Genomic DNA, 12,074 nt, shown 5'->3' with positions numbered 1-12,074 from the left:
GCCAGCACTCAGGTAACGCGAGGGCATGGGGGATCGCGTACAGCAGCATCCAGTTACATGCCGCCCCTCTGCAGTGATGGGGGCTGGGGAGCTGTTTGGAGCGGGGCAGAGAGGGGAGGGCTGCTCACAGCTCCGGGAAAGAGCGTGCCCCCAGGGAGCTCCTGCTACAGCCCAGAAAGGGGGCACGTGAGGAACGGTGTTTGGAAAGGCTTGGTCAGGATCGCTAAAGAAGTGCGAAGATGCAGAATGCGAGAGCACTGGATGGGGGCTCCTTGCAGAGTGCTCACAGCACTCTGGGATTTGAAGCCCAGTGACCGTCAGATCCAGCTGGATGTGGGGTCAGCAGGACTGTTGCTCTTCCTACAGCTCTACTGAGGATTGACATAAGACCTGAAGGCCAAGTGTGGCCATAAACCCCACTGATGGTTGTCATCTCCCTGATGCAGTGGGATGAGGGCTGGACTGAGCAGAGCTGAGTACTCACTGCTGAAGAACTTGGCTCTCTGAGCCTTTCTTGTCCTCTTCTGACACAAGTGCCAGCAGAGTACAAGGTGGTTGGTTGGAGCTGTGCAAATTGGGATTGGATAGAAGATAAATTGTTTTTCTACGTGTCCTTCTGTTCACAGAGCCAGCTTGGTCACTCCTAATGTGCATTTTGCTGCCTACCCTGCTCTGAGCCTGCAGTTGGATGCCCTGGTTTGGCCCCTGCCACGTCAAAGTACTTGGACATGATGAGCTTGTGCCTATGTGTCCTACAGGCTGAAAGAGCTGGCAGTGCTTGCAGTGTTGCTGCCAGGACTTAGGGTATTGCAGAGGCTGCTTCTGCTGATGTCCATGAGTCCTGTGAGCTCCGTCTGTCTGCATGAATATGGACACGTGGAAACCAACGGAAGTGAAGGCAGGGTTTGTCCATGCCGCGCTATGATACAGGCAGGGCGCAAAGCAAGCGCTGCATTAGCAGAGGCCTTCATGTGCGTTGCAGGCCTGCAGGCTTGAGCAAAGCAGGCGTGACTGTGAGGATGAATGCTGCTGGGCTTGGGGGCAGCGCGGCGGGTTTCCGCCGTGGGCCGCGGGCTCTGCAGTGTGCTGAAGGCCCCTTCTTTCCATGGTCGTGTATTCGACCCTGTGCTTGGCCTGTCCTATGGAGTCCAGAGCCTGACCTGAGTTTGAAATTGCTGTCGCTTTAAAGAGCATGGGGGGAAGAGGGCAAATAAAAGTGGATTTTAGGATAATGATTCTGGAATGTCATGTTTTTTCTGTGCATTTCTCCAGTTCTGGCTGAGGGCTTGGAGAGCAGGTACAGACCTGGAAATCGGGCTGCTTACTCCTCAGTTGAGCATTGCTGCAGGTTCCCTGTGAGTGCTTGTGCAAGCCCCCAGCTTGCACATGCTCTGCTTCCTCTAAAAGGCGCAGAGAAGTAGCAGTACTTCTGTCGTGGTGGCTTTGCAAGGCTCGAAGGACAGCACCATTTCAAGAGCTTAGACAGTCCCTCGCATCTCTGCCTGGCTTGCTGGGTTAATGCACGCTCCTCGCCCGCGGACCCCGCAGCAGTGGCCGCGCTGGGGAGCGAGCAGGGGGCTGTGCCGCTCACGCTGCAGCAGCACGGCCGCTGACTCGGCTGCCTGCAGATATTTTACTTCTGGTGATGTGAGAGCTGGAAAGGACCCAGCAGGACTTTCAGGTGCTGGGCTGAGTCTGCACGTCTGACCGCTAGAAAGGCTGCGTTCATGTGCCCAGAAGCGACGGGCGGAGGAAATGCAAGGCAAATCTATAAGGCTTTTCCCTCAGCTGTCCCGCATAAATATGTGGTTTGCTGTTCATTAAACAGGCAGTGCTTAAAGCGCGTTCTGCTGAATTGTATCCTGAAAAACAAACTATCCCCGTAAAATGGAACTGTTGGAGTTGCTAGTGCTTTGAGTGGGCTGGAAGGAGCTGTGAGTGCAAAGTATTAGTGTTAGAGGCAGAACAGCTTCTCCTAGGGCAAACCTATCCTTGGTGCACTGTCAGCGCAGTCACATCGGGTAAATCACAGTCCTGGTTTTAATCCTGAGAACTGCTGGCTCAGCTTTTTTTCCCCTTCAGCTCATAATTCTACGAGATGAAATCCTGCCATGTTAATACATAATATAGATTTAATCAGTCGGTTGTTAAGAACCGTTTGGAGCTGGTGTTTTGGACACTCAGTTTTGAGGGGCTGCTGGTATGTTTGCTGTGGTGTTGTCCAATGTCAGCCCTCCCGCTGCATTCAGTAAGGGCTTCCATTAATTTCAGTGGAAATCTGCATTTGGGGTGAAGGGTGACCTAATCTGTAAAAAGGATCTTAATCCATTTACTTAGCCTGTCTTGCAACGCTCAGCATTTTTTCCTTGTCGAGAGCAGACTGCATTCCTAACCTTGATGTGTCACTTTCCAGTTGGTTTAATATTTGGGTGAGAGTAAAAAGGAAATGTTTTTCAAAGATTAAAGGAATCCATGCTGCTAAGGTATGTGAGTGTGTGATGTGCATGTATAAAATGAAGATGTGAGTGAAAGAAAGAGCTGTAAGCGTTTCGATGGTGGAAGAAAAAGATGAAATAAAAACAGGGGATGACTAAACAAAGCAAGAACGGGAAGAGATAAATCCTTCTAAAGGGGTGTAATGGGTTATTAGGAGGGAAGAGGAAATGGGGCTGAAAAGTGATCTAGTGTAAATTTAAATGCAAGACAGAAATAGGATTCCTGTTAGTCTGACCTGTAAATGTCCTCCCAGAGGCCCGAGGGCAGTCAGGGAAAACATGGGCACGTATAGCTGTGATAAAAATATGAGATCTAGTACCTACGGCTAGCTCAGACTAGAAACCCTTCATCTTTAAGGCTGCTACATTAAATCTAGCTCAGCTCAGAAGGGATGGAAAGCTGTTGCCAGTAACCTGTGTGCTGTGTTTGGGGGGCTTTGGATCAGACCCCAGAGTCGCAGAACAACGAATGCCACAGTCTGCACTAGTTGGTGGCTTGCGGTGCCTGTGGGGATCTCGCATGGCTCCCGGGACCTTGATGCCAGTGGGAGATCTCGAATCAAGCTCAGTTCACACCACATCAGGGCTAGCTGCTCTCTGCGCGATGTTCTTCCCTGGGTGGCCAGATCACTGCGCGGGAGCGAATGCACACGGACACGCACACGTGCGCACTGTCAGCCTCGAAGCCATTTGCTCACTTCCCTTTAATCAAAACCTTCTACTACTGGATTTTCTTTTCTGTTTGGTGACCGAGGCGAGACTTCCCGTGCCTTCCCGTGGGCGTTAAGCGGGTCAGCGGGTTGTCTTGTTTGTGGCAGCTCTCGCGTGGGAAGCGCCTGCTGCAGAGCACTGAGCCTTGGCAGGAAAATGCCAATTAAGAGGTAGCGGCGCAGGAGCGTTATTGTCTGAGCTGAAAGCGCCTCGAATCTAGGTTTGTGACAACTTCCATGTGCAAAGGGAATAATGAGGAATTACTAAACTTAATGCTGATCCAAACTAGCTTGTGCTCCATTTCAAATGTTCATTCGCACGCAGGCCTCCTATAGGGCAAGGAAAGCTCGTTGCCTGTTTTACAGATAAGCGAGTGAGGGGTAGAGAAGGTGAGTCACACCGGGAGCCTGTGCCGGAGCGGGATTAGCACCACTCAGGAGTCCAGTACTTGGACCTCACTTTGTGTTGATCCATGCTATTTATCTTTGTGCCAGGAGCAATCCAGCCTTTTCCTTAGCACCAAGCGAGTCTGTCTGGGTGATGTGTGTGTGTGAGGTATAAGTGCCAGGAGATGGCAATGGGAGGGAGCCAGCGTTATGTAGAATCAGGTGAAGTTTGCTACCCCTTATCCATGTGAGTAATCCGGTTGGGACAGGCACGAGAAGGAAATGTGGCTTTGTAAGTCTGCGTGGCAGCATGCTGCCTCTGGGAGAGCGACCAAGGGGCAGCCAGGATTTGATTTCAGTCCTCGTATCGTGGGCAATGATGTTGTTATAATGTTATTCATATACAGATGCATTTCACCTGGGAGCACCCAGCCCCTCCGATCCCTACACAGACATTGTGCAAAAGACCCTTGAGGGAAGAGCAGGTCTCTCAAGTGCAGTGAATGTTTCTCCTGAGATAAAACAGCCTCTCTCCCTCCCATCCCATCCCATCCCATCCCTCTGCCTCTCACTAGTTCTGTTCTATTGATGTGTTCTTGTTCAGAAGAGTAGCACGCTTTTAAAAGAAAGCTAGAATATCCATACATTCCTTTTTCTAAAATTTTCTGCCCTTATTTTAAACACAGCTTCCTGTGCCCTAACTACAGCTATCCATAAGCTGATCTCCTGATTCACCTTGCAAATGAATCATATTTTCTTGCACATGTATAGGCGCCCACCTGCTCATAACAACTAGACCCTTTCTCAACAAGCAGGGAGAAGTGTCTTTTGCAGATGGACGGATCAGTGCTGCTTCACTGGGAACAGTATCATCTCGGAGGATGGATGTTCTTACCTTTCTGTCTGCACTAGTCCTGCCTGCGTGGGGCTCTATGTGCCAGACAGGTAAGTAAATGCAGATCTTTAACAAATGAGACCATAGTAAGAAGTACCTTTATTTAGGTATGTTATTTATAAGGGTGATGCCAACTGCTGTTAAACCACTAGTAAAGTCCTTGTCAAACAGTCGATAGGGACAGTAAGAGCTCCTGTAGTGGAGATACTGCTGTCTCCTCCAAATCACTGTCTGAGGATCAGCAGTGCTGGATGTAGAGAGCCCTTTCTGCATTCCCGGGTATAAATCCCCGAGGATTGGTATAGAAATAGCATTGTGTCATTGTTACCTAACGGTAACTTTGGAGAAAGTGAGATATCCACGCAGATTTGATTCCGCAAGATACATTGAGGGCAACTGGATCCAAGGTATCCTCGCATGCCTTTGCGATGGGTTTCCTGAGCAGTCCCCGGCAACGGAAGGCAAAGGTCTTTCCGAGATGGTGCTGGAACTAGTGCAATTTGAGGTACCTGTGAAAGTTGATGCACTGCACAGTATAATCAAGAGGAGCCAACTTTAGGTGGATTTAGAGAAAAGTGAGATGCTGTGAGGCTGTAAAACAGATAAAATACTTTCGCTTAATGGATTTTCATCAGAGAGAGCAGGGTGAAGTATTTAGGATACTATGTGCAGTACCGATAAATGTTAAGAGACCTAAAGGGAAAATTATCAGAACGGTGTCCTACTGCCTGCTATTTGAAGTTTAAAGAAACCCTCCAAGTTATAATCTATTATTTTTGACATTTTTTCTAATGAAAATGAAGCTTATGTTAGTCGGTCGGTCTGCTTCTATTCAGCTGTCAGGCTGGCCTCCTCCTTGTAACTTCTTAACATTTAGGGAGGAGGAAAAAAATCTCAGGTTTCATGAGAAGTGGAGGTGAGAAATCGGCATTGCCAGCCTCCAGGGAGAGGCAGGGGGAACTCGGGCATGCCGCGACCCCTTTGGCAGCAGCCTGCCAGCCCACCCGCCCCTGCACAGCTCAGGACTAACCACGCGTCCTGCCGTCTCCCCTGAAGGGAGGAGTGTCAAGGATCCGTAGAGGAAGGTAGGGCTGCTGAGATAGCTGTGGGAACTGCAGGAACAAAGGACGCAAATCTGCAGGAAACCAGGCCTCATTAGTTCTGCTACTCATGGAACAATTTGGTTATCTTAAAAATAAAGGTACAAACTATTCTAAACGTCCCTGTAGGGGACTAGGGAAATGATCATGTAATAACAGAAAAAAAAAAAAAACCCACAGAACATTAACGCTGATTAAATGACAGAGGAATTTATTTCTATACAGAGAAACTTCCTGTTTTACAAGAAAAAAAAAAAAGGAGAGACTGTCAACATGCTATCTGCTCTTTTCATGGTGAGGAAGCCTCTAAGTTGCATGTACTGTTCACTTGAAGTTTGCAGCAAAAGAGAGAAAAGAATTACACTTTGTTATTTTTGTCTAGAAGAAACAATGTTTAAAAAAATGAGCAGGCTGCACCTCTCAGCATTTATGTAGCTTCAGACAGCCAAATGTTGACCCTGAAATCAGCAGAAGTAACCATCTATTTAAAAAAAAAAAAAACCAAAAAACAACCAACCCAACAACACCCACTTATACTGTAGTAGAAGGCAGTACTGAGAAATCTGCCAGGCAAAGGCCTCTTTATTGTAATACTGTAAAGAATGAATTCACATCAAATGTGTGATATACAAAAGTTAATTCCTTACTAAAGCTAAATGAAATATAAGTATTATTTGCCATAATTCAGCTAACCTAGAATATACCTGTTCGGTTTTTATCATTCTTATTTTTTTGTTCAAAATGGAATCTGATAGCATTTTAAGCGACAGAGATGAAACTCTCCAGAGTCTCCAAGAAACCTTTGCCCATAGTCTTAACAGATTCAGCTTAACTATGAAAATCAGTGTTGGGAGACTGCAAAATGAGGTAAGGGCAAATGATCGGAGTCCTGGTTGCACAACTGAGTAGGGCCAGGGAGTGTCTCTCCTCTTAGCACACAAAGATATTAATATAGGGACAAGAAAGCCGTATTACGCTAAGCAGAGCCATTCTGTCCCTGCAGTGGGTAGTACTTAGCCAGCTAGGGCTGTCATGAGGTTACCTACTCTCCGGGGGGGCAGTGAGAACCAAGGTAATTTGTAAGCTGGTTTGTAATCACATGCTTTTAGTTTACACAAAGCTGCCCTGCTTCTAAGCATGAATATCCCCAGCTTTCCCTGACATCTGTGCAGCCTGTTCCACTTTTTACGTTCAACCTATGCTGATTTTTTTTCATACAAAGCAGCAGTTGGCCATCGCTCTGGAGCCTGATAGCTGAAATGATTACATCAGCAGTGCTATGTTATTTGGGGGGGGGGGGGGGGGAAGGATTGCCAAAGACTCTGGAGACAACTGTTCCTGCACCAAAACCCTTATCTTACAGGCAGCCACAGTAAGGGGCATGAATTATTTCAGGAAGTTATGAGTGAAATGGAGCCATTTCTTCTGCATACAGTTATTCCATATGAACTGTTTTGATGGCTCAGGATATGTATTTTTTGAAATGGCGATATCACACCACCTTATGGAGGTCATCAGATTTCTGTGGCTCAGAGGACCTGGATGAGGATGTTTGAAGTGAAACCAGTTTCCTACAACCAACACAAGAGAAGCAATCATAAGTCTGGTGAGGAAAAGATCTGTCAAACATGGTATGGTAAAGAGCATATGCACAAGTTGTTTCTTCCTATTTTCACCTCAGCAACTAGTCAAAAATTTAGAGCTCTTTAACTCATTCCATTTAGGAGAAAGAATGGGGGAGGAATTTGTTCCTTTTAAGTGCATCTTGTTTTTAAACTAAGAATGTCCAAAGCAGTTTCCCTCAATATGGAGGTGTCTGAGAGGGGCCTATGCACATGAACACGGTATCAGGCTTCTTTCCCCTTGGCAGCCCTTTCGCCCAGCTCTCCTTGCCCTGAGATCGCACGGTAGGGCATAATGCAGTTGCACTTCTTCACCACTGCGGAGCACCCGCCGAGGGCACTGTATTTCCCCGAGCCTCCTGCTCCGGCCGCTCAGCCGGGACTGTTTTGTTCACCTCGTTGTCTCTGTTATGCCTGCAAGCTCGCACGGAAAAAAGGTGTTTGTCTGGCGCTGTACGCGCTGGGCGGCGTTTGAGGGGCTGCACCCAGCATGTGAGCGAGCTGGGGGGGGGGGGGGAACGCTACTAATTAACCCCAAACGCTATTAATTCAGCCCCAGATATTCGCATTTAGTACAACAGCAGCAATTCTCGGCAACCCGCTCTGCTCCGTGCGTCTGCCCGCGTCCCGCGGGGGCTCGGGCTCCCGCTGCGGTTTCACCGGGCAGCGGCTCCGCAGCAGCTTCGGCCCGGCCGGGCCTGGCCTGGCCTCCCCTGCGCCGCGCCGCGGCCGCCGCTCCCGCCTTGGCCCCCCGCGGGGTCCGGTCCGGCCCGGCCCCGCCGCCTCGGGGGGGCGTTTCTGAGGGGCCCCGGCCCGCTCCGCGGTGCCCCGGGCAGGGAGCGGGCCCGGCCCGTAACGGCGCCGCCGGCCCCTAACGGTCGCGGCCCCGCGCTGGGGGCGGGGCGGGGCTCAGCGGCCGCTTTAACCCTCCCCCAACAGCAAAACCGAGCCCGGCCCGGAAGTGAATGCGATACGGCGGCGGGTTGACCCGGGAAGTGATCCTCCCCGCCTTCCCAAAGCCGCCCTCCGTCGCGCCCGCGCTGGCCCATCCCGGCTCCTCCGCACGGCGCTGGCGGCTGCGGCGCTCGCCCGTGGCGGCGCGGGCTCAAGCACCCCCCTGCGGCCGCCACCGCCTCCAGGGAGGCCCGGGTGGGGCGCCGCCCGCGCATGCGCACTGGGCACACTTACCTCATCGCGGCTGGACTACCATAGAGAGCAGGTGGAGGCGTTTCCTCTCTAGCCTTCACCCAGCACTCTATAGTACGCGGGGAGGGGGTGGGGTGAGGGTGTATGCGCGCTCCCGCCGCGCGCATGCGCGCTGCCGGCCCGGGAGCCTTCTAGAGGCGCGGGGCGGGCGGCGCGCGTGCGCGGTGGGCGCGGGCGGCGCCTGCGCGCTGGCTCCCATTCTTCCCGTGGCAGCGGGGCGGGCGCAGCCATGCAGCGCAGCGGGCGCCGCCGCCGGCACTGAGCGCCGTCCGGCCCCCGCCCCGCCGCCGCCGGGCCCGGCCGCCAGGTACCGCCCGCCGCCGCCATGCGATGCGATGCGATGGGGCGGGATGGGGTGGGGCGGCTCGGGGCGCCGTGCCGCGGTGGGAGGGGGGCGCGGGGAGCGGAGCGCGGCCGGGGGCTTTGTGTGGCGCCGCCGCCCCCGGGCGAGGGCAGCGCGGCTCGGCGGCCTGCCCGCCGCGCGGGGCGGGCCCGGGCCCACCCCCGCCTCCGCCCCGTAACGCGGCTCCTTTGGGGCGGGGGGAAAAGGAGAAAACAAACGAATAAATAAATAAATAACGGCGCTGCCGCGCGCTCCGGCCGCCTGGCGTAACGGCCGCGGCGGGCGCGCGGTGCTGGGCGGCGCGCGGCCGCTCTCGCGCCCAACGGTCCCCTCGCCCCCCCCCAGCGGGGCTGCGGCGCTGCCCGCCGCGGCGCTTTGTTGCCGCCCGCGGGTCGCCGGGCGGGCGGGCGCCGCTGCCGGCCGGGCTCGCGGGGGTGCAGCCCTCCCGGTGGCGCCGGGGCCGCCCCGCCTGCGGACGGTGAGTGGGCGCGGGGACGAGCTCCGCGCTGGCGGCGGTGCTGCCCGGGCCGCTTGCAGCCAGGAGCAGGCTAGCATCAGTAGCAGGGCAGTAGTGAGTGAAGAGAGGTGAAACGTGACCGTGCTGCGGTCAGGAGCGTGGGATTATACTAGGGTCTTGAGGCTGCTGTGTTTTTATAACCGCCTTGTGGAACAGTAGTAGCTGGTTTGGGTGGGTTCAGCCCTCTTTGTGTGTTTGTGGTTTATTTAATTTCCATCAAAATCTTTAATGCAAGTTGGATCCAGACTGGGAGTTTGCGCCTGTACCAAGAGGTGGTTTGATCATTAGACTGAGTCTTGTAAAAATGCTTTGGAGAGCTGCTGAGTCTGAATAAAATAGAATGCAATTGTTTCTCAGTGTTCCCATTACATACCTGTACAGTGTACGCTTAAGGTATTTTCAGTGTTGCATGGGTCATCGGATATCTGTGAGGGAGGGGAAGCCCCTACTCCCAGCTTTTTGGAAAGAGGTGGAAAACTGAGGCAGAACAACATCCTCCAGGTATGGGAAGCCTGGGGTGGAGTAGAGCAGAGACTCTGCAGGTGTGAGGGTCATGTTCTGACTGGTGGATCTCTGTGCTTTGCAGACTTGCTTCATAAGGCAGTGTTTCTCAGTAAAGGAGATGAGGTCAAGCAAAGAAACATGTGCCCTAGCAGGTGTTGGCAAGGCAGAGATGTGGTCTCCACCCCAGCACTTGTACTAGTCTCTGGTACAACTGCAATGCAGTCTGTTTTATTAATAAATTGTCTAGATTATTTCTCTGAATTTTTTTAGCGATTGCATGTCCATCATTTATCCCTGTTAACGCTTCCTGAATGCTGCTAGAAGAGGAGCCAAAGCAGTGTCTGCTCGATACCCAATGATGCAAGTCCACTGTTTAGCTCGGTAGTTGCTGATTTAGATCTTGCAAAAGGCACCAGAAGTTCAAGAGTTTGCTTCTGTGTAGGATTCTGAACCTCATTCAGAGGGAGTTGCAACTGGAGAGAGGGCTGCAACAGGGTATGTTTGGGAATTTCCAATGGGGGGGAGTTCTTGTTAGGGCAATGGACTAAACCAAGTGCAGGATGAAACCACAGTACTGTAATATTCAGGGTCTTTCCTATCATGGGTCCATAGCTTGCTGCAAGAAACCAGCCTTTGTGCTGTAGTCCTAGGCTTGGCAACGTCCAGCTTTTGCTTGTTTTCTCTGTTGAACTCTGTCAATTATGTTGGCTGAAGCCTGGAAGTTACCAGAGGGACTTAGTAATGACTGACTGTGTCGCCATGGGTGATCCTCTCTCTGTATTTCATAGTCACGCTTCTCTTTATTTTTATCATTGTCAAAATAAATAGGGTCTTCTTTCACACTGATGCCTGCCACATTCCCGTGAAATCTTTGGAATTAATCAGACAGTTTTCAAAAGTTTCTGTGTTCCAAGAAGAAAAATGCCAGCAAGTTAAATGCTTTGGCCTTGCTTCTCTTGGCTGATAACTTACAGTGCTAAAAGTGAGACAGCAGCATGCCTGTGTGATTGAAATAAGTTTCTCTAGTTCATGTGACGTTCCCTAAGGGGACACTTGCAAAGACTGCCTGTAAACGAGCTAGGGCTCCAAAATAAGTAGTCTTTGAAGTTCTGTAGGAATCTTAAATCTGAGCTACAGCTTAAGTGTTATGAAAACCAGATATTTAAATAGCAAAACTCAAACTGAAGTGATTTTTCTTCCTCCCATATGTTAGTTAGTCCTTCTCTATTCATCAGTGATTCAGTCAGTGCTGTTAGTTGTTAGAAGATAAGAGCGGACATCAAGTCTGGCCACTTTTGGTAGGAGTTCCAATTTCAGGAGCTAGATCTGGCCCTCAACAGTCTGTGTGTTAGAGGCAGATAATGCTGCATTATAAGGGAAAGCATGAAACAGGCTGAGCACAAAATGTTCAGATAGATAAAGAAATGACAGCCCCCCCCATTTAATTGTTCAGGCAGATTTTTGTAAGAGTAATGTGGCTTTGAAGCTTGTTAACTACTATTACCGGTACTCTTCTGGCCTCAGATGACTTTGGATCAGGCAAAGTCTCTCATTATCTTGGGTCTTGCCTAGCCTGGGGTTTGAAATCTGTTTGGCATGCCTGTAGAGGAGGCTTGCTGTTGTTAACGCCTCCTCGGCTGGCAGTTGTAACTGAAGCTTCTGCCTGGATTTTGACAGGGCCAGTGTACCTTTGAACACATCTTGCCAGTATATTTATTAAAAAAAAAAAAAAAAAAAAAAGCTGGCCAGTATATAACGATTTCTCAGTTGAGTTAATAAAACAGACTATTTTTGTCTATTAATTTCTTCAGGCTGTGACTTAGTAAATTGCAAGCAAACAGTGCTACTGTGAGGAAAGGCATTAGTTCTTTCCTTGGTGGAGAACTGGTGTTCGTGGCAGCCTTACCATGCAGAACAGCTATATCATTGCCCCATGGTTTAATGGTGTGCGTTTCATGGTGCTCTCTGCTCAAGCTTTTCATTTTCGTCAGCCTGTGTACTGTTGAAATTTGCATTGCATGTTTGTTTGGAGCGCTCTCAGTGTTTTGGATATTGTCTGTCAGGCCAACCTGTTATCAGTCTTCAAAGCTGTCTGAAACCCTGATGTGAGCTATTTAAGAGTTTTTGCTCAGCAGGATACTGAAGAACTAAACATGCATGTGTGTTCCTTGGCGTTCTGCACTGTAGTAAGTATCTGGCTTTGTCATAAACATGAGAGATTACTTTCTTCACCTCTCTTTGACAGGATTAGCCCTCTCCCACAAAACAAAAACCCAGAAAAACAAAAGAATTGGA

General features: G+C 50.7%; 1 protein-coding gene and 1 long non-coding RNA gene across 3 annotated transcripts in view; one reads left to right on the top strand and one right to left on the bottom strand.

Annotated features, from left to right (window-relative positions):
* Nucleotides 1-4,604: 4,604 nt before the first annotated feature.
* Nucleotides 4,605-8,502, bottom strand: LOC136992317 (uncharacterized). Of its 2 annotated transcripts, XR_010884502.1 has the most exons (4): nucleotides 8,398-8,502; nucleotides 7,089-7,158; nucleotides 5,518-5,622; nucleotides 4,605-5,078 (listed from the first exon to the last, which is right to left on the bottom strand). It is a non-coding gene; the product is annotated as an uncharacterized lncRNA (long non-coding RNA). The 2 variants fall into 2 exon arrangements; XR_010884501.1 differs by lacking the exon at nucleotides 7,089-7,158.
* A 160-nt stretch (nucleotides 8,503-8,662) lies between these two features.
* The window catches only part of CLASP1 (cytoplasmic linker associated protein 1), a 197,316-nt gene continuing 193,904 nt past the window's right edge, over nucleotides 8,663-12,074 (top strand). Inside the window, exon 1 of the mRNA XM_067299284.1 lies at nucleotides 8,663-8,722. The gene's annotated coding sequence lies outside the window, so the exon portion shown is untranslated. The remainder of the gene's footprint in view (nucleotides 8,723-12,074) is intronic.

This window comes from Apteryx mantelli, chromosome 6 (assembly GCF_036417845.1).
Source record: "Apteryx mantelli isolate bAptMan1 chromosome 6, bAptMan1.hap1, whole genome shotgun sequence".
NCBI lineage: Eukaryota > Metazoa > Chordata > Aves > Apterygiformes > Apterygidae > Apteryx > Apteryx mantelli.
Note: the sequence above shows the minus strand (reverse complement) of the source record. Positions and strands in the feature narration are given on the sequence as shown.